Source organism: Cyanistes caeruleus, chromosome 6 (genome assembly GCF_971803275.1).
Source record: "Cyanistes caeruleus chromosome 6, bCyaCae1.hap1.1, whole genome shotgun sequence".
Taxonomy (NCBI): Eukaryota; Metazoa; Chordata; class Aves; order Passeriformes; family Paridae; genus Cyanistes; species Cyanistes caeruleus.
The window spans coordinates 49536331-49562730 of record NC_141706.1 but is presented as its reverse complement, the minus strand read 5'-3'; the positions used below and the strand labels follow the sequence as shown (position 1 = coordinate 49562730).

At 34.9% G+C, this 26400-nt stretch overlaps 1 long non-coding RNA gene across 1 annotated transcript in view; it reads right to left on the bottom strand.

The window, feature by feature from the left end:
- The window catches only part of LOC147652672 (uncharacterized), a 109420-nt gene that overhangs the window by 5451 nt on the left and 77569 nt on the right, over window positions 1–26400 (bottom strand). The window contains exon 3 of the long non-coding RNA XR_015288209.1: window positions 6280–6383. This is a non-coding gene — a long non-coding RNA (uncharacterized LOC147652672). The remainder of the gene's footprint in view (window positions 1–6279; window positions 6384–26400) is intronic.

Here is a 26400-nt window from a genome sequence, read left to right as displayed (position 1 = left end):
TGATTTACAGATATAGAAGTCTACCTGTGCAAATCTCATAAAAAAGGACTGAGAGTCCAAGAACTGACAGTGCTTACATCTGTCTCATGTCCCTTCAAATAGATTTCTGTGCTAGTTTTTGTAGTTACCAGATACTGTTTTAGTATCTGGTACTAAGTAAGTTTGTGTGTGTCTGATAAGCAGTTACTAGACACCCTCAGACAGACTGGAGGTGAGCACTTCATTCAGCTGTGTCACCATGGTCCAGATCTCACCACTGGAGATCTGACAGAGATTCTGTGTCTTTCTCTAATAGCTGCCTCCTTTCCTCTTGATCTCACTCTTGTCTGTGTGAATATTTCTTCAGACATCCACAACCTGCAGCTGTATAAACTATGTATGGGAAGAGCAAGCTTTAGAGACACTGTGCTATACTCTTCCATGAATGCTGCCATTGTGCTCTGAAAAGGTCATAGCCTGAGACTGATAGATTATGTGTATTTACCTTTCTAATTTGAAAAAATATTCTTACATTGTAATAGCTGTTTTTGAATCTGTTAAACAGCACAGAAACAGAAAAAAAAAAAATATCCCTGTACCAAGGAAATGTTAAGAAAAAAGTAAACAAAAGGCAAGAAAGAATTCTTAAATAATAAATATGTTTAATGCAAATGTCTTATCAGCAATTTAGGTGTTTTTCTCTCTGTTCTGGATAAATGAAATTATATCTTTCTGCTGAGCAGGTATGACATGATTTATTTTACCTTCTAATCAAGATAATGATCTATTGATAAGAGACAATGTTTAACAACTGAAAAACCTGACTGGAATCAGCTAGTCACCTTTTATAACAAATTTTAATTTGGATCATAAATTGCAATGGGAGATCATTGCCTAAAGATATAAGGAGACGTACATAGGTTGAGAAGAAAAAAATGTTCTTTTTTCTCTCTGAAAAAAACATCTCACCCTATTACTGTTTTTTTTAAAATGCTTATTTCTATGCTAAGAAATTAATATAAGTATCTTTTGAATTCTGTAATGTGATCCACAGGCATGAACTTCCAAATACTTTTATAATTGTTCATGTCAAGGGATTCTACAAAGATTTACAGGTTTCAAAACAGGATTGGAGTAATGCTTTCCTTTGTAAATAGATTTAAATCAATAAACCTAGGTTATTTCAGATACACAATGACATCTCTCTGGGCTGGCATAAATCTCTGTAGTTCAGCTGAAATCAGTACATCCACAATAGTGCAATCTGGGCTTTACAATGCATTAACTGAAATCTCTACTCCAAACTCCAGAGACCAGACAACAGCACTAGAGAAAGTAGCTACTTGAGAGTTAATAATGTGGTGAAAGGAGTAACAGAGGGAGCCTGAAAATGTAGAACATCAGAAAGGATGTGAGAGAAAAGCAAAGGTAATTGTTTAATGTAGATCACAAATGTCTTTTACAATGAAAGACAGGGGGCTAGAACCTCACAAACCACAATAAAAGAGAGAGAGAATGGGAATAAACAGAAATACAGGGGGCACAGGAGTGAATGAAGGAGCACTAGGAAATTTGGGAAAATACAGTAAATAATGTTATGCTTTTAATCAGCCATAATCTCAAAGTGCTATGATGTCTTCGAGGCTTTTCTTTTTATTTCTTGCAGAAACTATGTGGAAATATCCTTAAGCCATCCTGTAAGTATTCATTAAGACAGCTTCTGACTCAGATATTGTCTTTTGAAGTTATATGAAAATGACAAGGTTTCGTTGCTTGTATTACCCTATTTCCTCTTTTATTCTTATATATAATTTTTAATTCCAAGGTTTCTGTCTGCCCAGATTAAACAGAACTCCAAAAGGAAAACTGACCATGAGCTGGCTCCCTCGAAGCTTTATGTTTTGGCCAAACTTCCCCTTTAAACCCTTTAAACCATGTGATAAGATTTCATTCCATATCTGCATCTTTTTGTGTTCCCAAATCTAGTTATGTTCTATGGTTAATAAGAAACTCATTTGCATAATTGATCCAATTACCTAAAAAAAAAATTCTGTCAAACCAATAATATTCTTATAATAGCTTTATTGGTGATAAACCGTAGAATAAATCTAACTGAAGGAATCTTGTTTTGGCCTTTCCTGTAGGTATTTGTATATTTAATATCCATTACCTCGGTTTGATTTCATGATCTCTCTGACAATATATCCACCATATTCCTGCTTAGAAAACCCTCTCTACAGAAACATAAAGATTTTTTTTCACACATGTCAATTAATGTACCAGCTTTTGCTTTGAAAGAAAATTGTGTAAACGTCCCCAAACTTAAAATAGAAAACAGTATCATGTTAATTTCTGGTGTTTCATTTAAACTAAATCTTTCAAAGATCTCCTTGGTACTGTAGAAATATAGTCCAAAAACAATCCCTCCACTAAAGCACTCAAAATTCTCTCAGACATCCCCTGAAAGCATTTAAAGTAGTTTGTTTCAACATCTTCTGTGGCAGTAACAAATTTTAGGGGAAAGTGCATTTACAGATTGAATTTTGGGGTGATAAAAAGGCACTAAATTAAATTTTTAAGATAAAAATGCATTAAATTAAAATTTTAAGAGAAAAATAAAATCTGAAGCAACTCCCAGCAAAGCGCTTAACCACTGTTCAGAGTTAGCATTTATTGCAATTTCCAGAACAACTGAGTTCCCCGTTAGACAATCAAAACTTCACCCTATTCTTTCAATTTTTATGTAACCATTTTCTACCTATAGATACAGAGATACTGGGCTTCATGATTGTGGAGAGACAAGTGGAATACACTAATTACTAAGTAATACTTTTCCCCAACTATTTACTATATTAGCCTCACTAACTCCTTGTATATCATCTAACAGGCTTTGCATGTTATTAATCTTTTTCAGAAATCTTTGCTATGACTTTGTATTCAGTACTCCAAAGGCACAGAGCAAAAGCAAGAACATTTGGCTTGTTAAATAGTAATTATCATTCACCACAAGAGTGTAGATGAAGCACAGAACCAAATCTCTTGTAAGAAATATGCATCTTAAATAAACTGTCAGTAGGAAGCTGGTACAACTTGCATACTATTTACAAAATTGAGAACAGCACCTTTTTCATTATTTCTTCAAATTTTGTGCAGAAGATGTCTATCCACCTTAGATTTTACAGAACCTTCCCACAGAAAACAGAAGTGCCGAACCGAAAATGGAAATACAGTGAAAATGTGAAAAGACAATCTCATTGCAGTGAAGAAAGGGACAGGTTTGTTGGGCGTTTTTTTCATAATCTAGGTGTTTGAACCTCTTTTAGGGTAAAATGTCTCTGCAGCATCCATCATACGTATGTCTGTTCTACTGTCACTGCCCACTCGCAGTGACAAACTGTAGGTGTCTCCATTTAGCAAACAATTGCAGAATGTATGCAGCACACACAGGCAATCCTACAGTCCAGGATGCTAAAATGCATCTATGTCTTATCATCAAACAACTCCTACTCCCAGCTGTCCAATTCCCCCTTCTATCAAGGACTTAACTTTCAGTTTGCATCCATGCTAAATTACCTTGTGTTTTAATGGTAAGGTTTGTAAAACAGCAAAACCAATCTTAGTAACTTTGAACTGAGGATGCAAACTCCTTAAGGTCTTAATTTGTGTGGGCTAATTGAGTTCAAAAATCCAGGAGGACCTGTGAAATTGGATTTTTTTATGAAGAGGGATTTCTAACTGGTTTCCTGGTTCTCTTGCATTCCTGTAAGACTGTTTTTGGTTTTTTTCTTAATCCCTCTTTCATGACCACTGTTTTCTCTTCTACATTCACTTTGGTAACTAAGGAATATGTGCAGGTGTATATACAGAAGCAACAGATTTATTTCTTTTTACATGTGTTCCAGAACAATGCTATCTGCAGAATGGTCTTTGTGTCCCATACTTTGGCCATACTTTTCAAAAAATGTTGCTACTGCTAATAATGTAGAGGTTCAAGTGCTCTGAGACTACCTTGTGGGTGTAAGGGTACTGATGATCCTACTGGTGTTTTTTAAGGCCTTCAGTCTTTATTACTGAGTACACAGTCCAGCATCCAATTCAAAAAATCTACCTTGATATATCTAGAAATATCTATCCCAAGGAACCAAGAGGTATCAGGTTAGGAATCTTTTATGGTTTCATAGCTGAAATAAAAATGATCTAGAAAATAATAAATATATGTGGATATACAGATTGTAATAGAGTGGTGGATGCTTCTTTAGAAGTCAATCCCTCCAGCAGAAATGTTTGCTTGGGTGAAAAACTGTTTGCATATTTCTAAATACTTCAACAGAATTTTCCTCACACTTTGTTAGAGCAATTTACTCATGCAATTCTTAGGGAGAGGAAGCAATAAAGGCCTTGAAAGGTATTTACTAAATATTCCTCTGCAACAAGAATGATTTGTGGCTTGCTCATACATCATGTTTTAGTGGCAGGTCTATCAAGTGAAGATGTTTCTGTCTCACCCACCACCAGCTGTGCTGCTGCCTCCTGCCAGAAGTTGCCATGCCCTCAGATCTGCCTGGGCTCTGCTGCTCAGCTCTTCCCTAGCCCACTGCAGCCAGAACACGACAGCAGCAGCACTCGAGTTCAGCTGCCCATTGCAGCCCATATGGCAGGCTTTTACTTGAAAGCACTGTGCAATGCAACTCGAAGGAAATCACTGCCCTTCAACCAGGAGGCGCTTCAAGGAACTAATCAATTGTGATGGGCAAATGAAACCTGTCTACATAAGACATCAGAGGTTCCTTTGAGCCTGAATTTCTACAATCATGCAGTTCTCAAGTGTAACAAAATGAAAAGGATCTGAGATTTAGGTGGGTAAGGCCAGAGCAAAAAGAAATAGAAAAAATTCTTAGCTTTGTATTAAATGAATTGTGTAAATTTTTCCATATGAGAATAATCTCAAAATAAAGCAGAACATTCTGTGATGATTGAAGATTTCTGTAAATAATCGTTATGATTGAAAAATCATAATTTTTCAAATGTTTCTGTTGCAGGTAGTACACAAGATGGTGTATGCATGTGTATGAATATATGTTTGCATGTCAGTGGTCACAATTCTGAGAAATAATGCTTATCAGCATTATTATTCTTACAAAATATGAAAAAGTAAAACTATAGTAAATGTAAAAATGTACTCCAATACCCAAGATATAGATGAAAACTATGAAATAAATTCTTAAGACTAGACAAATTGGCTAGAAAAAATTATTTTTAAGAAAGATACTTTTTTCCTCTTTTGATTTATATATTGCATTCTGAACTATCCAGTTTTTATTTAGAAATTCATGTAGCTTTTTTTAAGAGGTAAAACCAGATAAGCTGATATGATACATTAAGTTTTGATTAATGTATTTGATTGATTAATACATTACTATTGTATATTAATATTATATTATTGTTATTATAACAACTTGGAATGTAAACTGAAAATTAATCTACTTGTTTTCCAAATGATTTTAAAAGACCTTTGCAAACACACTGAGCAACGAGATTAGAACTCAAACTGATTCTGGTAATTGGAGAAGTGAACAAAAAAATTAACCAAAAGAACTTCAATAAATAGAAATGCAAAGAACTACACTCAGGAGAATCAGATGAATAAATGCAAAACAGAATACTAGGAGAGTCAGACAGAAATACGTATATTGTAGTGGAGAAGGGCCAAGGAAAGAACAGTAGTGTAATGGAAAAAAACATCTTTTTGGAATGTATTTGGAGGATAAAGAACAAGAGAAATTGTCCTGTTCTACTCAGTAGTGTGAAGACCTCTGTCAGAGTATTGCAGCCACGGACAGCAGAGACTATTCTGAAATATTTCATCATGAACACACAGAAGGTCATGTAAGGCTTGGAAAATAAGCTCTTTCTCTCTTCCCAGATAGATTATCTTTTTTGAATTCCACTGTGCATCAAGAATATACAAATTAGTATCCTTGTGAATTCATTCCTTTAATTTTACCATTAGGAACGCTTGGAAATGAAATATGAAATTTCCCCAATATTGCTACGTTACGAGACTAAAACATGAAGAAAAACATGAAAGCATTTTTTAAATTTTTAGAGGCTATTGTAAACAAAGAATAATTTCCTGTACTCTCTATCCAAGTAGATAAGAAATTTTTAGTTTTCATTTTTTAGATAAAATTTAGGATACAAAAGACCTTTCACCTAAAAGGGCAAAGAATGGAAATGAACCAAGGAGAGAGGTTGAAGAATTTATTTTATGGTTTCAACTGCATATTGATAAGTACCTACCTCAGGCAACCCTAAACCATCTTTGAAGAGAAGAGAGGTTTGATGTTCTTTTGAGTTTCTTCATAGTCCTCCATTTGTTTCTTTTCTTCTTTAACTTCATGAATCTGATACAAAATGTAAGAAATTTAAACATCTTTCAGATTCCTGTAGGGCCACAAAAATTACCAAAATTTTAATGAGTTTATATGACTATAACTTCAGAATTGCCCAAGGTTTATTTTAGGTTATTACAGACAGAACTACTGTTTAGCTTCAGAAACAAAAATTATAAGTGAGGTTTTCAAGTGGAACTTTGGTAATTTTTGCCTTGAGTGCTGCCTAGAAGAGCAAAGAAAATGAAATGAAAAGAAAGTGTAAGGAAACTCTCTGCAAGTTCAAACAGAAAAGAGAATTCTAACGTAGTTCAAGTTTATGTGTGTTATATAAACCCTTAAAAAATGGGTATAAATTTAGAATGCAAACATCTGGTAAATAAATCCAGTAAGAAGACCAAAGGAATGCCAAAATAATGTATGCATTTAATGTAAGGCATAATAGATATGCTACGTACTAGCGCTCTAGAACAATAAAAAATATAGTGTCAAGGCAAAACTAAAAAACAGACTTTGCTTGTTTATTGTAAATAAGATTTTAGCCAAATGCAGTGATCATGCAAGATGCATTCTGTTAAAATAATTCCTTACAAAGGTTTTGCTTTGCTTATAGCGAACAGGTACCCAGTGATTTGTCAGCAGCAGCAAAGTAGTAAAGGAAGCATTTTTCATTTAATATGTTTTAAAAAACTGTATTCAGATTTATGGCAGAATTGTTACGAGAGTATTACTAGAGTATTAGTAGTTACTTACAAGTTACTTACAAGTATGAGAGTAAAAAAGATTATGAGGAGTCCTTCCAGTGGTTTTTTTTTTTCTTTTTTTTTCCTTCCCCACCTCCTTTTCTCCATTTATTACCACACAATACATAATGGACACAATTATTAGAGGCTTTGCTTATTCTTGAAATTATTAAGCCTCAATTATTGTTTGCATGGTTGTATCTATGGCCTCACAGAATTGCCTCAGAAAAGCCTGATTTTTCTTTTTGTACAAAAGCAAAATTTGAAGTTCACTAGCATGACCTGTATTTTGAGGAGGGGATTGGTGACTGTTCTAGGTAGTTATTTTTTGAAATTTATTTCTAAGAATGATGGTTGCAGTTACTGGGAAACTGCCTAGGTCTAATGACATTTAATAATTAAAAGAGCAAATATAAATCTGAAGTAACACCATTATTGTTATTTAAAATATAGCACTTTATATTAATTCCTTTTTTTTAAAATTTCTTTTTTCTGAGGCCATTAAGCTCTGAGTTCACTAGCTCCCATGTATCTCTTGACAGGTAGGAGGCAGACTGGCTAAGTCAATAGGTGTCCATAGTCAAATGGTGTTTAATTAAGTGTTCTAGCTGTAGTTTATCTCTAAACAGACTGGGAATTTTTTTTTTTTAGAAAAAAAAAACCTGTTAAATTTCAAAGACTAGAACTTAAAATTTTCTGAATATAATGGTACCTAGGTAGGAAATTATTTTGACATTTGCCATCTTCTCCTTAGTCCTTGTAATTAATAAGAGTAGGATCATATACTCTCCTCGGGGGAAAAAAAAAAAAAAAAAAAAAAAGAAGAAAAAGAGTGTCAGGGATTGCTTTAACTCCTTCAAATTAAAAGCAGAAATGCATTTTTATTATTTCTGAGGTATGTAGCTTAACACACCTAAAACACAGCAGTTATCTTTGTCAAAAAACCAGATGTCAACTGTTTATACACATAAAAATTTTCATTATCAGATAAAATTATCTGTTTTTGTGTCTTTCAAAACTATATCACAGAATTACAGAATGCATGGATAATACAGGATTGGAAAGGACCTTAAAGATATCTGGTTCCAACCCCATTGCCATGTGCAGGGACAACTTCCACTGCACCAGGCTGCTCAGAGTCCCATCCAGCCTGGCCTTGAACACTCCCAGGGACAGGGCACTGACAACTTCTCTGGGCAACCTTCTCCTGTGCTACACCACCCTCATCCTAATTTCTTTCTAGTATTTAATCTAAATCTACTTTTTCAGTTTGAAACCATTCACCCTTCTGCTGTCACTATATGCTCTTGTAAAATGTCTCTCTCCATCTGCGATGCTGCAGACTCACCTTGAATATTGTGTGCAGTTTTGGTCACCACAATATGAGATGCAAAACTATTAGAGAACTTCTGGAGGAAGGTAACAAAGATGGTGAAGGGCCTCGAGGGGAAGCCATATGAGAAATGGCTGAGGCCAGCTGATCTGCTCAGCCTGGGGAATAGGAGCCTGAGGGGAGGCTTCATTGAGGACTTCAATAGCCTCACAAGTGGAAGAGGAGGGTAGGAACTGATCTCTCCTCTGGTGATCAGTGACATGACCCAAGAGAATGGCATCAACCCGAGTCGGGAAAGGTTTAGGTTGGATATTAGAGAAAGACTTTTCACCTAGAGGGTGTCTGGGCACTGAAACAGGCTCCCCAGGTGTCACAGCACCAAGCACCAAGCCTGACAGAGCTAAAGAAACGTTTGGACAATGCTCTTTGGGATGGTGCAGTGCATGGCCAGGAGTTAGACCCAACGATCCTGGTGAGTCCCTTCCAACTCAGCTTGTTCTTTTTTTGTAGGCTAACTTTGGGTACTGGAAGGCTTCAATTAGGTCAGCCTTCTCTTTTCCAAGCTGAATAAACCCATTTGTCTTAGCTTTTCCTCATAGGAGAGGTGTTCCATTCCTCTATAAAGACTACGAAACCGAGCTAGTTACTTAGTGTGAAAATACTTTTCCTTTTTCACTCAGTAAGGACATAATTTCAACCAATGTAACTGTGTAAGACTTATGCTATCTGAGAAGCTAATTCATTATTCTTTGATAACAAAAAATCCCAGATGAGATTTTTAAGGGGCTGGTAGAAGCCTATAAAGGATAATTACTTAATTTATTAATGAAAGTCATCAAATTTTTGGATAGATTGTGTGGCATATGGCAGAACTACCACTGGAATGCAGTTTCTAGATGAAAAATGGCAAAATTAACATAATCAGAGCAACTTATCATGAACTGAAATGAGGGAAAAGTCCTACAAGCATTCCACACTCTTTCAGAAATTGATTTGTGATATTTATTGATCCATAAATACTGTTAGCTATGTCTAAATCAAAAAGCATCATCTGGCTTTCCTTGCTTGTTTGCTGTGACAGCAGTGTTTATTGCATCTTTCTACACTGTTTCCTTCCTTCCTACTGGTATCCTCTGCTTCATCTCTTCCCTGTGGCCAAATATTACATTTTTCATGATAGGATCTCAAAACTTCAGCTTTCCAGAAATACATTTACTGCTATCTGAAAGTTTTATACAATCATAAGTTTTTATCCTTTAAACCAGAAATTTTGATCATTCATAAGAATAAATTCAGTGGAAGATTGCAGTGGCGTCAGTGTTTTAAGGTGGGTCAGGTGAATACATTAACATATACAAAGATTTACATCTTTGTTTAAATTATTATCATTGTAATTGCAATAAATAATAGAAATATATTGAATATTAAAAAATTTTATTCACAGATTTTTGTGGAATGATTTTGCACTGATATCTATCCAGTACCCCCAAATAAGAAGTCTGAAATCTGTATATAAGTATAAAAAAAATGGAGAAAAAATGTGCACGCAACTGTAGTCAAAGCAAAAAGAGTACAGATATCACTGACTAAACCACTCCATCTACTCATACTTCACAGTTCCAGAGTCCACTCTCCTCACCTAAAGCCAACCACACCCTGGACTGCATCCAAAGCAGTGTGGCCAGCAGTCTGAGGGATGTGGTTCTTCCCCCTGAACTCTGCTCTTCTGAGACCACACTGAGAGTGCTGTGCCCAGCTCTAGGATGGCCAACACAAGGATGAGGACCCGATGGAGCAAATCTGGAGAAAGGCCACAAAAATAATCAGACACCTCTCCTTTAAAGACAGGCAGAGAGATCTGGAGTTCTTCAGCCTGGAGGATAGGAGGCTCCAGGAAGACCTGGTACCTGAAGAGAGCAACAGGAAAGGTGAAGAGGAACTTTATGGACTGACAGGTCAAGGGGGAAATGGCTTCAAACTGAAAGAGGATAGTTTTAGATTAGATACTAGAAATAACTTCTTTAAGGTGATGGTGGTGAGGCACTGGAACAGGTCCCAGAGAAGTTGTGGATACCCCGGTACCTCATCCCTGGAGGTGTTCAAGAACAGGTTAAATGGGAAGCTGAGCAATCTGGTTCATTGGAAATGGTCCTTGCCCATGACAGGGGTATTGGAACTAGACGTTTTTTAAGTCAAACCCAAACCACTAAAGGATTCTCTGGTATTATCTCCAAAACCTGTATTTCAGAAGGAACAATGAAGGTTGCACAGATTTTAAGGGAGAGTCAAGTCAGCACAAACAACACTCACAGCTAATAAAATATCACAGGACATAAATCTTTGCTTCCAACTATTATTTATACCATTTAATACAGCAGAGAGGATTTTCACTGTGCTATTCCCTGAAACAATGTTTTTTGCACCATGCAACCAACAAATTTCATCTTGTCTTTATGATGTTCTTCATTGTACTTGTAATCAGCATGAAAAAAATGTTCCCCTCAGTTCATTAGAGCAATTATCTTACTAAGAGAAATAAAGTGACCCTGAAGTGAATTCAATGCAAAAAGAGTGTGAAGCATCTGTGTACAGTATGATTGTGTTCTTCTGTGAGTTAGAGCCCCATTAGACATATAGACAGCATCTTGAGAGCATCAATCCCAGCTCCTTAAAGGAAAACTGTAAGCAATGAATCAATGATATTCCAAAGCAGGGGAAGGCTGTTAAACATTAGAACTTTTCACAGCATGCAAGATGATTAACAGCATGCTAGGTAATGATGTAAGTGCCATAAATTAGTTTATATTGTACAATGTAAATACTCAGCACAACTGATGTCTGAACAAAGAAATCTAGACTGAAAATGAGAATTTGGACCAAATCCAGTGTGCTTTCCAATTACTTGGTTTTGTTTTGTTTTGATGAGTAAGTCCAGAAAAATTTTCTGCATGTATATATAAAATATATAGCACATAAATATATTTTTATATGTATATATATTCTTTTTTCTAATCCAAGTCTCTCATTCTCCCTGAAAAGTTCCTCTCCCTTTCTGCAGAGGAATAAAATTTATAATTATTTTTACCATTTTTTAAGTACAAGCCTTGAAAACTAATTTTGATTAAATTCTACCAGGTTTATCTTTATAATTTGAATAATTAAAAAAAATGCAGCATATGTAAATGTTTTCTGTGAATGTGTGTTCGTAAGTAGCACTAAATGAAGTCAAAAGGTCAGAAAATAATTCTTTAAATAGTGCATGATTAAGCTACTGGGCATACTGAAACCAAGGATTCTAACGAGGTTTAGATATCACATGGGATAATGAAAACACAGAAAAATAGCATAATTGCATAATGGAAAAAAACAGGAAAAAAAAAGTATACTCACAGTATACTGTTCATAATTCAAGTGCTGTTTAATAGGTGTTAGGAGGACATGTCTATAATTGTTCACTCTGAGGGGTTTTGGATTTTTTTTTCAGATGAGTGAGAGTAGAGAAGTGGTAGAGACTCCAGCTAGATGCATTTCTGGCATGAAATACTTTTGTTACACTTCTCTTGAGATTTAGTCTTATAAATTTACACCTCAGAGGGTGATAGGCTTGTAAGCATTGACACTGTATATAAAAAACAGTCTAGCAGACTTACAAATATGGTACCAATGTGCAATAGCGGCAAATGTGCAACCAGAGAAAAATCCTAGTTATGACAGTGACTGCTAAATTAATTTTTTGGTGTCTATACTGAATTTATTTTCAGTTTGGTAGCCTGCAAATTCCTGTGGCTTAAGCATATTTTGCAGGAGTTTGAAAGAGGGTCATAAGCCTTTTTCAATACTGTTCACACAAAGTGCTGGAAAGGAATGGCTTTTTTCTGAGTAATTCTCAGACACATCTGTTTAAAGGGTCTCCAAGTAATCTGTGTTTCCATGTCCAAGATTTAAAGTTAAAACAAGGAAATTCCACATTTGAATAATGTAACAATAATGAAGGAAACTTATTCTGCTGTGACAAAGCTCATACAAATCTTTTACTTGCTTCACTGTAATGGTGCAATGTTCTAAACCCTTGAAACATTGTACTTCTAGAAATATGAAAACTAATTCCAGTTCTTTCAAACCCTGATTCTAACCCTGGAACTGTGAATTCTCTTACATCTTGTAAGACCACAAAACACTGATTATAAACAACTCAAGTAATTTCAGTGACTCAAATGGATATTAAAAAATAAAAGTTATAGCTATCAGCAAAAACACTTTCAAACTGACACATTTTTTCTCAACTTGCTACAATATTTTTTAAAACTACACTTTTCTTCATTGAAATATGTCACTTAAAAAAAAATTAACTATACCACTACTTCATATATTTTATCCTGCCCTCTATGTACAAAGCAGTTTTATTTGTAAAGTTCCTTAAGGAAAAAAAAAAGCAATTCTATTCTCTTTAACATAAATTTCAAGTCTATCTTGCAAACAAAAAATAGTCACTGCATGTTAAATTTCACCAGACATGTATGAATAGATTAAGAAAAGGTCATTCAATAAAAATATGACATTCATACTAATAGAACAAGAGAAATGAGATGGCAGGAGACAAACAACATTACAATAAGAACAACTCAACACAGAAAAAAACATACATTCATGTGATGGAAGCCCAACTTGTACTTGAGTACAGGGGTTGATTAGGTCAGCAGTGACCAAAATTACTTAGAAAAATAGAAATCTGTCTGAACATAAAAACCTGAACTCTGTCAACATAGCTATAGTACTTCTGCCAAAGCTGAATAAAGGAATAAAACCCATTTGCAAACTGGTTAAGAAAAGAGTAATTAAGAAAATTAATAAAAGAGTAATTTTTGTTTTAAACATCTTTACACTGGAGCTGCTACAAAGCCATGTTCAGATCCCTTTGTTGAGAAACCCCCACCAGGTCAATCCAGAGATTTGCTTTTATCAGGGGCTTTGCAGGTTCACATAGGAAGAGAGCTTTTTCAATAAAATAAAGACTCCAATAATGGCTAGGTAAACAAATAAAAAAAAACTTAACACTCACTTGGATGCAAATAAGACACCAAATATTCTGAGTAATACAAGAAATCCAATAATACTGTTTGCAACAAGCTCAGTAAGTGACTCATTGCACACTTCCTGGAGTTTCCAAATCCTCTTATTTTCCATTATTTAAATCAAGGAATGTGTTTATCTTTATTCCTCACTCTCTTCTGCCTACTCCATCATGTTCTTTTTCTATTATCTAGACTATGTTAGGCAGGTTTGTTTTTTATTTTTTTCTTTCTTTTCTTTTCTTTTCCCCTCTTACTCTCTTTTTCTGGTCAGATAATTTGGTTACATTTTATTAGTGCTTGTTGAATTAAACTCTGCTCTCGTCCTTCTAGTAGAATACAAAGAGGTCATTCTTAAAAAGGAGTACAAATGGATAAAGCTTAATTCTCAGACTATTACTTCCTAATAGCCTGTTGCAGTGTTATAAATGGAAATTTTTGACTATGGCAGTGGAAGAAAGAGAAGAAATGAATAAAACCTATGACTCAGTGAAGTTTTTCAACAGTGAAGATGAAATAAACAGCAAAATGCTTTGACCTGTGAAAAAGTAATTATTGATGAAAGATTTTCAGAGATTTCTTTGAAACAGTATTTGCCTTTTTGTGAAAGTCACTGTCTGCTTGTAACAAAAACATTCCTCAGTTGTGAGAAGCAACACGTCTGGTGAAATCATCCCTTCTAAAGGAGTTTGCATAGCCTCCATCACAGAATAGCTCCCTTCTTTTTATATCTCTCTTCCCCATAATCAGGAAATACCATGACATCAAATTTCCTTTTATAGAGCTTTTACTTTCTGTTTATTTTGATGTCATAAATACATTATAACAGTGTTAAAAAGGCAACAAAGCCAAATGCCGTCATATCTGGGGGGGTAATTCATGTTTGTATCATTTACTGCCATGAAAAATCTGTTCTTTTTCTGGCTTTAGAAGACTTTTTTAATGAGTGTTTTATGATATTTCTGTTTACATAGTATTTTTACAACTGTTGCAAATAGATACAAATATGGTAAATTACAGGAAAAATCATCCTCAGCTTCTTTCAGGCTTAATATGAAACAGTTACTAAAAGGGGAAATGTGTAAGTGCTGCTAAAGCCTATTTGATGAATTCCACATGAAGATTCAAGTTGAGATCTCAAGTCATTAGAAAAATATGAAATCCCATATCCTGCCTTCATATCTTATTTTAAAAGTAAACAAAAATCCAACTATAATTATTAACATATTCTCATCAATTTATTTGTGATACACAGAGATTTAAAAAAACCTGCTGATTTCTTTGGCCAGAATACCTGAATATTCTTGGGAGTATGATGAGGCCACAAACAGTACTCCTGAAGAACTGAGAGGCCTAGACCTCATGCAGGTAGAAACACATCTCATATTCACTAACTGCATTTAATAAATTTATGGCCAGGTAAACGTTCAGGTAAAAAAAAGTGATTCATATATAATTCAAAAGGTAAGTAGATAATAATCAGTAAATCTGCTGAACTAGATTGTATTAGAGGAAATAGAAGATAATGCATCAAAGAGTATTGAAATGCTGATCACAGATGAGCGCTGCCCAGAAACTGCTCAGAGAGCAAGACGAAAACTCTTACAGGAGAAGGATTCAATACTTCAAGTAGTTTCACTGCAGTTCCTTTGAAGCTATTAATCACTCTCTGTTCATACAAATGGCCTAAGAAAGCATATTTTTGCAATATGTTTGTAGCATGAGGTTTTTTTTCAAAGTTCTGTTATTAGCACAATTTTCCTCCTTATGTTCGTCAATTACTTTTCCAATGTGATTGACAAAACAGCTCTCTGGAAATGCAAGCTTTTATATTTCTAATATTCAAACTCTTGTTACTGAACAAGGGTTTGTTCAAGCTCAGCTGAAAATCCCAGCTGTGATCCATAGAGTAATTCCAAATCAGGAAGTCCTTCCTATTCCCGTTATTTGATAAACAAAAGTCTTTAAAAATATAATTTTTGTGGCATGTTTTCTTTCCCAAAGATTCATTATCTATGAGCACTACCTTCTAATACCTTCTGCCAAGTATAATTTGTTCCTAAAATATTCAGTTTCAAGTAATCTTAACTCCCAAAAACTCAGTAGTTTTCCCCCTTTGATCCCTATGCATGGAAGATTCAGTTCTATAAAATAAATTCCCAGATTCAATTAATCACTTTGATAGAAAATGCAGCCATAAACCTGAAGAAAATTCATAGAAAGTTGACTAACAACAAGCTTACCAACAAATGTATGTGAGCTGATGATGGCTACATCAGTTAAAGACTTCTGTAAGTGAAGTCAGTTGTAAAGTGTTATTTCCTGCTTGTTGATAATGCATTTTTTAATTTTGAAGCATTTCTGGAGTATAACTCCTTTTGCCCACTGGTCCTCTACAGGCCTCTCAATTTCATTGTGATAATATGAAACCTCCATTGCTCTTCTATGATTGAGAAGCTGAATTAGGTAGTTTTACAGTTTGCACATAAAACATGTATTCAGAAATAAACATGGTTAACTTTCGCATGAAAAGTGTGTCCCACCACTTGAAACTTTGACATACTGATCCAGAAAACACACTAATAACTCAAGATAGTCACAAAAAAAGCTGTTCATTCAAAAGACTGCAGGTGGTGAGTGCTGACACAAAGAATGGAAAACTGTTCAGATTGACAAAGAGTAAGATTTATCTTTTTTAAAAACAGCTGTATATTGGAACAAGTGCATTCCTAGAATAAAAGTCATTAAATTTCCTGTTAAATATGAGATGAATGGGTTAACTAAGAGTACAGAAATTTTCATTCATGTTCTGAAGGCTTTAAAACCTTAAGCTTTATAACTAAGTAACTTGAAAGAACATTGTATTATTGATGCTTTCATACCATGATTGCAAAACTTCTACAACATAGTATCTGTTGTAATGTAGCTATTTGGTGACTCAGTGGCCTAGAATTCCTTATTTCAGACAAATTTTGTTTACTTCCCCCTTACACTTATATGGCAGTTTTTCATTTCAGTGAATGGTCTGAAATTTAATTGTCAGCAGACTGAACAGTCTTCTCTTTTAAACTACTTATTCATATCTGAGGGTTATTCATAAGGCATTGTATGATAGGCTTGTAGTTTTAAAGCCTATGACAAATATTGGCATTACAGAAAGTAGACTGGGGAATCCAGGACAAAATTTGAATGCCTTTTTTTAGAAATGAACAAATAGCTACTCTAGGAGTCATTCAAAGAACAACTGAAATCTCCAAACCCTTCTCACTAGTTTGGTCAGAAATTAATAAAAAAATACAAAAAAAAAAAAACAAGGGAAAAAAAAAAGAAATAATAGAAATAAAAGAAATAAAAATCAAAACCAACCTATAAACCAACAACATAAGAGCCAAAACCTCACTCACTTAAATAACAAGAAAATCAGAAATAAAAGCATTCATTTTTCTAGTTTCCTTTAGTGTAAGGGAACTTCTTTAAATATTGTATAGTTTACACAGGTCATTATTAGCAGGATTCTTGCAACCACAACTACTGTAAATTTTGCCTTCCTGCAGCATATTCAGTATATTCACATCAGTTTGTTTTCCTCCTGAACATGAGAAACTTGTCTTGTACTGCAAAAGTCATTAACACTTCAGCATATATTAAGGTCCATTACTCACATTCCTGACTATTTGCACATGATAGACCAGTATCTGACTCTGAATCATATTGCCAAGACAAGAAAAGAAGAAGGAAATATGTAACAAAATGCTCCATACGTCAATGAAGTAAAGTCTGCACGTTAATTTGTTTATGGAAAACAAGGCTTTGCCTGGAGGCAAATTTCAGTTTGCGTCTTTTTTCAGTGCACAGTTATATTTTTGCTTTATCACTGTATGAATTACCATTATAAACTACTGTATATTTGATGCTTGCCTATGGCTATCCCGAGATCTCTGCTAATGGAAGGCTGAACAGCATTAGGACTGCATTAGAAATGGCATGTTTTATTTAGGGGCTACGTTGGTAACTTAGTACCGTGTTTCCTTTTGCAATTTGCTTACCCTAATTGTCAAAACATTTCCTTCTTTTACAGAAGTGCAGCTGTTAGAAAAGCCTCCAGATGAGGCAGAACAGGCCCTACTAATAGTACCACACTTGCATTGTTGACTCATTGATAGTTTTTGCAACTTCTTGTTACGAAGTCAAATTTATTTCTTTCGTCTCAAAAGTTTCAAATATCAATTGTAAGACTAAATGACTCATGAATAGACAAAGCATTCTGAAACAAGCAGAATGCTTTAGATCTCTTAATTTTAACAACTGAGGACATTCCAATGACAAAGACAGAAGCAAGCCTTTGGAAAACATAACTTCTTATGTGACCTGCTTGAGGCTAAATTGCGTAACTGAAGGAAGAAAACATTTTCTGGAATTAAAAATGTTCTTAGGTTGTTTGTCTGTTTGTTTGCTTGGAGTTTTATGTTTGTTTGCTTGTTTGTGGGAGTTTTTGAGTCATAAATCCTTTCAGTTGAGTTCAGAGACCCTATATGAACTCCTATCTGACACAGTGGGATTAAATATTTATTCTTCAACAGACACTATAATTGAAGTCTGCATTGGCCTGAATGCTCTACTTTGCAGTCATTGGAGGCAACTTCATTCCTTTTCAAAATTGACTTTAGCTGACTTTAGTTCCAGTGATTTTTAATCTGACAGCCTATGAGAGTTATGAAAAAGCAAGTTTTGAAATTTGAATGCTTGCTGGCAAAAGTTTGGATATCTACTCATTGCCAGAAATGTTACTGATGTATGAGCATTTGGCTTGATACAAAGTGACTTCTTAAGGAAAAAATTAGTACTAAATACACTTTTGCATGAACAGTGAAAAGATAAACTTAATAAAACTATGAACTCATTGGCATGAGATATACTTTTATATGGCTAGAGATCAATTGCAAGATGTGGGGGAACATCAGGAAGCATTCCTTAATTAAACACAATTAACTACTTGAAAATTGCTGAAACTTCCTCTTGTTTGCATTATTTAAAGATGGATTATGCAAATCTCTAGGAAGCATACTCTTTGGAGCAATCGAGTCTATGATAAAAGGAAAAAGGAGGACAGGATCAAATAATTTCATAGTTATAATGTATTAAAACATCACATACTTTTGCTGTAAATGGAGAGAAAAAACAAAAAATATCCACAAACAAAACCCAATCATTCATGCTAGAAAAACATCACATTAGATTTTAGCTGCACATCCAAAGAATCAAAATTTTTGTACTTCAGATAAGGTTAATGTAACAAATGGAAATATAAATAACAGAACTGTGCTTATTTTTTTTGTCAAAAAATCTCATTTTCATTTCTGCTTTCCAACTATCATCAAAACTTCAGTATGCAGTAGAAGTCCATCACTCTCAGATTATTATCTGCCCAATATTATCTTGTGCTGGTATAAGCTGCTATAGTATGCTCTAAAAATCAATAGCTGCCAGCAAAAATTTGCTGCACATTAAGTTAATGACCTACTTGTGTAAGCTGTACAGTATATATGACAGTGCTCTATCAAAGACAAAATGGAACTTTTGCTGCAAATATAAAGACAAGAGTCATTCACCTCCATAAAGCAAGGACACACTGAATTGGCAGAGGGTATAGATTTCTTTCCCTGTCACAAATTATGTAATAATGATAATATATTGTCTTTATCATTATGTTGGTTTTAATCCATCATAAAAAAAAATTATACTGTACCACCTGGATGAAGAGATTGGTGTACAACAAAAAAAGATGGAGTATTTCAACCAGTTATTTGCTTTGTATTCAACTGCTCTAACATAAATCAGAGAAATAATAAGCAAGGTGATGTGGGATTTTACAGTAAAAAATATCTTAAGTGCAAGTAAGGGTAGAGTTTTTTTCCAGTTTATGAGTCAAGAACAAAGCCAATGAGGAATGTCATCTATATTGATATACTTTTCTAAATGCATAAAATATATGTGCTTACAATGCTGTTATATGGATACGAGAATTGCATGATGTGCAGAAGAGATAGCCTACAACATGACAGCTTTAAAGAGAAATGCCTTATTCTAGGTGATACGGGAGCCAGCTTTGCTGACAGAGCTTTTGAGGAGAAAATGTGCTAGATAAATATGTCATGGGCCAATATGCTAATATCTACACAGATCCTGTGCAGTGTATTTGAGATTGAAAAAAGAAGGAAATACTGTTAGAAAGGCAGCTCAAGAAACACTGCACCAAGTTACCTATATACAGATATAGGCTGCCTCAAGGTAAAACAGCATGGGCTTGGACAGGTGAACATGAGAGACATACACCAAACAATCACAAGCATCAGCAACCCAGGAGCAGGTCACCTGCTGAGTGACACTAAGATTTTTACAATGTGTAAGCACAGGTTCTATCTCACATGACAGGGTAGAAATCCAAATTTCCACATTCTTTTCTCCTTACTGTTACCTTTGTCTACAGCTGGCTCAGGGTTAAAAGGGCTGACCACCTGAAAAGTGATCAAATTTTAAAACACTTCAAGAATGGGCAAAAGTTAAGAGAAGCGAATGTATAAAATAGAAAAGGAAACATCATCGTAATAAATATGGCAAAATAGGGAAAGTATCCAACAGCAGAGTGGCAATCCTATTTTATGAGTTGATTTCAGCTACACTGCTATCTGAAAATTCAGTAGAAATGCTCAGAAATTTTATAGTTTTCTTTCTTGTTAGAAAATACATATTTATTATGATTTTTTAAAGTTTATCATTTCAGCTACTCTTTGTCACACAGAAGTCCAAAACAATTATTAAGTAAAAGCTGAAAGATTCAGTGACAATTCTCTGTTCTTTAGCTCCACTGTTTCATTTTTACACAAGAGATTTAGGATTGTCTAACTGGTTGAATTAAAAAAAATATCTAAAGAATTTCCAAAATGAAGAACAAAAAAGACTTGACATAGTTCTATTATTAAACTTTTATTCTCTAAAGGATGTATGGAGTAATTTCTACAGGCAATTTCAATTTTAAACATTTTCTCAAGTATCTCATGAGAGTAAGTAAAATTTAAGTTGTGCTGCTCACAGTTATAGAGAATACTCTTTTTTTCCCTATTAGAATGCAAATACTCAAAACTCCATTTTTTCCTTTGAGCTACTTCACATTTCTTTGCAAAGAGCAGTTTTCCTCCAACAGCTATTACTGCTGGGTATCACCTTTATTTTTTGGTGTGTAATTTCATTGACAAAAGTACTGGCAATTATGAAAATAGGAAAGATAAGTGCACTAACAAGTCAAACTAAATGAGTCAATATGCTTGCAGAGTAATGACTAGGATTGTTTTCCTTACTTAGGTATCTCTTTCTTTTCTTGGATCATGATTCGAACAATCAAAAGAAATCACCTTTGCAGCTTGGCTTAGAGAAGAATAGCTTACTTAAAAAAAAAAAAAAAGACTTTGTAAAAAATTTATATGTAGTTGTGCACATAAGAATAAAAGCAATGCAATGCTGAGTAAGTTTCATGAAGAGATTTGATTTGAAACAGCAAGTCAAACCAAAAATGCACAGATGTTTGGAGGTTTACCTCTGTGACAACTTGAAAGATAGATGATTTATGTATTTTCATTTTATAACCCCCTTTATATGATGGGAACAGAGTGAGGTGAACTGTTCTGTAAGTAATAAGTTATGAGATGTTGAAACATGCTGAAAAGCTCAGTGTCTTGATTTCCAAGCTCAGTTGTTCTGGCTTATTCTTTACAGCTGGGCTCACATAACTTCTGTTTAATATATTTTGCATTATCAAATATTATTATTAAACTCTTAAGAAGACATTCAGAAACAAAATCTTTTACAACTTCTCTATAAAGACGGAAACAAAGCTGCACAAACTTTCTTAGCTCTATATCAAAGAAACCTGGTGACATAAGGAAATATTAAGTGCTAGTGAAAGCAAGAACTGGCTAAGAAGGTTTTTCACAGAAATATGTAGAATTTTGCACACATCCGAAATATTCAGAACTATAAAGTCTCCACATGAACAGACTTCATATTGCACATGATGCCAAGCCAGATGATTGCAGTGTGAAAAGAGCTTTCAGTAGCATTAGAATATTTCCATTTTCTGGTAGACCAGTGAGTTGGCTTAAGATGACAATATAGCCAAATTTATGTCATTACTTTGATGTAAAAACAAGAATAAATTATATAACCTGTTTCATTAGAAAGACCAGCTGTTTCTGTCTTCTATTACTGAACATGAACTTTTTCTTTCCACTTTTCTTTCCCTTTTTTTCTTTTGCCAGTAATTTCTTCTTTTTTGTCTGCAAACCCCAGACTTACACCCTGCCTTAGTAACGATCATTTACCTGTAGAAATAAAGAATAAGCCTTTGAAAATTATTCTTTTTTTATATATTTGACATTTCACGTTAATTTTATAAGTATATCTTTCATAAACTCATGGAAACAAGAATTCTTTTTTCCAATTGTTTAGTAGATGTATATTTCCCCCAATTATAAGCACAATAAACATGGAACAGGACAAGCCCTCTCCTGAATATCCAGCAGGATAACTCCAAGACCAGCCATGTCTGGTAAATATTTAAAATACTGTACACAGAAAACTCTTTCAGCTCACTGCAGTAGGGAGAATTCCCAGAGAAGGATGCAGTGCCCATGAAAGCAGAAGAAAGCACTATAAAACCACATAAAATAGTTAAACCTGATTTAGAAGAATTTTGCAGTATGTTTGATGTCCTCCCCAGAAATTACATTGTACTTGGAAAGTTTGCCAGCAAATAACACAGTCTTTCAACTGAAACCAACCATATCAGTTCTTCCCAAGCCTATTGTTCTCCAAGGACAACAAAGATTGGTTCCCACACTAGGGGAAAACTTTTACGAATAAGAGAAGCAAAACGTGACTGGGATGTTTTCTGTTTTCAGAAAGTGCAATATCCATTCACAGGTTTCACTCCACAGTCTGTGGAGATATGGTCCTCTAGAACAATCTCCTAATGTAAAAGGAAAGTAAAATTAGTGTATGGATTGAGGAGTATGTAACACTGATGGTTCACAGAGATGTTTCCATAAGATTCCGAAGGTGACCCATCTGGTGGATGCAGGAAAGGCTGTGGATATTGTCTACGCAGACTTCAGCAAGGCCTTTGGCAGTCTCCCAAGTCATACTCCCGGACAGCTGGCAGCCCATGGCTTGGACAGCAGCACTCTTTGCTGGTTAGGAACTGGCTGGATGGCCAGGCCCAGAGAGTGGTGGTGAACAGTGGTGATGAATGGTGCTGCACCCAGCTGGCCAGTCACCAGTGGTGTCCCTCAGGGGTCAGTGCTGGGGCCAGTCCTGTTCAATACATTCACTGAAGATTTGGATGAGGGGCTTGAGTCCATGTTCAGTAAATCTGCAGATGACACCAAGCTGGGAGAATATGTTGATCTGTTGGAGGGTAGGAGGGCAGGCTGGTCAAGGGCTTGGAACACAAGTCCTATGAAGAACAGCTGAGGGAGCTGGGGTTGTTTAGCCTGAAAAAAAAGGAAGCTCAGAGGTGACCTCTACAATGGCCTGAAAGGTGTTTGTAGTCAGGTAGGGGTTGGTCTCTTTTCTCAAGCAACCACTGACAGAAGAAGAGGACACAGTCTTAAGCTGCTCCAGGGAAAGTTTAGGTTAGACATCAGAAAAGAATTCTTCACTGGCAGAGTCATTGGGCACTGGAATTGTCTGCCGAAGGAGATGGTGGAGCTACCATCCCTGGACATGTTTAAAAAAGGACTGGACATGGCACTCAGCACCATATTTTAGTTGATAAGGAGGTATTAGGTCACAGTTTGGACTTGATGATCTCAAAAGGTCTTTTCCAACCTAGATCATTCTGAGATTCTGTGATAAGAGGATGGTGTCCAAGTGCCAGCAAGTGTGGCATATTAATTCTATGGGGAAGGTACTAAAATGGGACAAAGGCAGGAACAAAGGGTGATGGGTGATGCTGGAAGCACAAAGAGACCTTTGAAGCTTGAATTTGACAAGATTGGGAAAGGAATTAATTGAAAAAAAGATAAAGATCAGAACGATGGTCTCAGTGCAGTCAACAAGAAAGATAATTTGACTGCAGCTTCCCTTTAGGTTCTTGAAGAAAGGTGAATATAAGACAAAAAAAGTAACTCAGTGGGATTAAACAGAATGTTCTGGAGATTCTTGGGAGAATGAACAACAGATATCAATATGGCTTTGACAAAGTGGTCAAGAGGAGTGTGAAAGATGGGCTAAAAAATTATTTGCTGTAGACAGAAACAACTGTAAGAAAAATTTTATTAACTGTTTCTCATATCTAAAAGTGGTTTTTGAATCAAGTTCTAAGTGACAGTTACAAATATGCTAAGCTAAAAATAAAAATCTCTACAAAGGAAAAAATAATTAAGTGATTCATTTGAACAGAAAGTCTCAAGATTATGAGTTATTATATTCCTCTTAGATATGAAATAGCAGAACTGGATTAATGGCAATTTCTATTGCTAATTCTTCAGCTAGTCATAACATTTAAGCAAAAAGGGAAGAAAAGTGCATTAGTGGACTCAGTGTAATAAAATGTAATATGAAAGCAACAAAAGTATAACACTCATTCATAAGTTCATTTATCATATTTATTTTTAAAAAAGAGAGCAAAACTTCCTCAATAATTGTCAAAATATGATGCTCTAACTGATGCCTCTCAGTTTGACTTGAAACATAAAAAGTGAATTTAACTAAGTTTGGGGAAGTTTTTGTTCAAATATTGTTTTGAAGATAAAGAGATAAGGTAGATCCTCTGCCCTAAAGAACATCTTAAACATGTGGAATGGTGTGAAGGACAAAGAAAAGCTTTAATGTGGACTGCTGAAGGAAGCACAGAAAGGTCAACACATGAAAAGAAAAGAGCATGTAGGGAAAAACAGGTGAATATAAGCTCATTTAACTAATCCACATGACCAGGGTAAGACCTGGGGAGAACTGAGGCATCTTCAGATTGCATAGGACGTAGGTAAAACTTCCATGCTTTTCACAATTCCTCAATGAAGTGAGGTATGAAAAGTACCACAGAAGAAAAAGAACAGCTCTGAACAGCAATCAGGCACGCCATGCTTATGGGCAATTCTGTCAATGTGATTTTTAGAACTGATTTTGTTTTCAGTGGCTCAAGAAGGACTATTTCTTCTTTCCCTAAGGATAGTGATATTTGTTTTCAGAAAAGACAATTAGATTAGATGAAATAAAACTCTATTACAAAAGTAAATGTAATTGCCAGTAAAATTCTGCTCCCAGAGAAGACCAAGAACAATCATGGGCTGCTCATAAAACTAATAATTTATATTCTGAATTGTTCTAATGACAAATGAAAAACTCTCCATCTCATAACTCTGCTGATAACAACCTAATTTCCAATCTAAAGCTCTCTCTCATTTCCCTGAAATTTATATATTATCATCAAGATTCATCAGTCCCAGGTGATTAAATGTCTCTCTCTGAAGTGGAATAATCTGTTTTCAGTAGGACTGAAGATATTTGATTATGATTTACCAAATAAAACTCTCAATTGAACTCAGGCAACTATCAAAATTTGGTCCAATATCTATATATATTATTAAGCTACAATATTAAATGAGCTTAGCTTTTTATATTTTTGCAGAAAAAAGAGTTAAAAGATAAATTTTGGCATTAACCTTACCTATTGCTTTCTTTATACAAACAGATTTGAGAAGAAAAGTCTTTCTGTGCAAGATGAAGCTGAAGTGAAAGTTTAGACACAAATATTCAGAGAGCTGGAGAAACGGCAAATTCAAAAATGGGATATCTACAAAGTTATACAAATAAGTGGATGGAGAAAAAGAATTAACAAGCACATTAATTAACACAAGTCGAGTGTAATTTACCTATGAAACTAAAATCAAGCTATTTTCTAACTCAGGAGCTACAAATGTATGCCAGTTAAGAATGCTCTTATCATGCATTTCAGAGCATCTTGAATTGTTGTATTATTATCTGAAACTCAACCACTTGAATAGGAAAAGGAATATGATTTTTAAATGGAATAATTATTGAGACTTTCATGGAAATGTCTCCATTTTGATTAGAATCAAAATGAAAAAAAAAAATGTCCTTGAAGAAGCCATGTCCTTCTATATAATAACCACATAGCGCTCTATGAACATTCAAATTTACAATAAGTTCCCTTTTCAAGCTACAAAATGTAATTACATAATTTCTCAGGTGATAAATCTAGAAACTAGATTCCAAACCACAGAACAGTGTCCTGGCATGTTTCTGTTGCCTGGAACTTAAGACAGGTAGAACCAGGGTAGATTTAAGAGAGAGGAAGGGAAGATTTAGCTCAGAGGAAGTCAGCAGAACACATTTCCACTAAGAAACACATTCTTGTAGGCCAGCCCTATCTTCCAAGGCATGACAGAACTGTCCTGATTTTGAAAAAAAAATGCATTATATACATGTTTAAGCTCCAGCTATTTATGTAAAATGTAGATATGTACTTAAAATGTAGATATGCACAGTGTATACACAACCTAAATTAAAGATTATTGCTTACCAAATATATCGTCCAATATCTACTGGAGGGAAAGCAGAGCAGAGCATAAGCAATCCTGGACATTCCTGGAATATGTTTATCATAACTTCCTTTTCCAAGTCACAGAGGATCCAGTGAGGAGGTGCTATGCTGCACCTTGTTCTCAGCAATGACAGGCTAGTGGGGAATGTGACATTCAAGAGCAGCCTGGGCTGCAGTGACCATGAAATCACAGAATTGGGTTCCTAGAATATCAGACAGCTTTCTTGGGCACCTGTTCAAGCAGGTTCCAAATGCCAAAATTTGA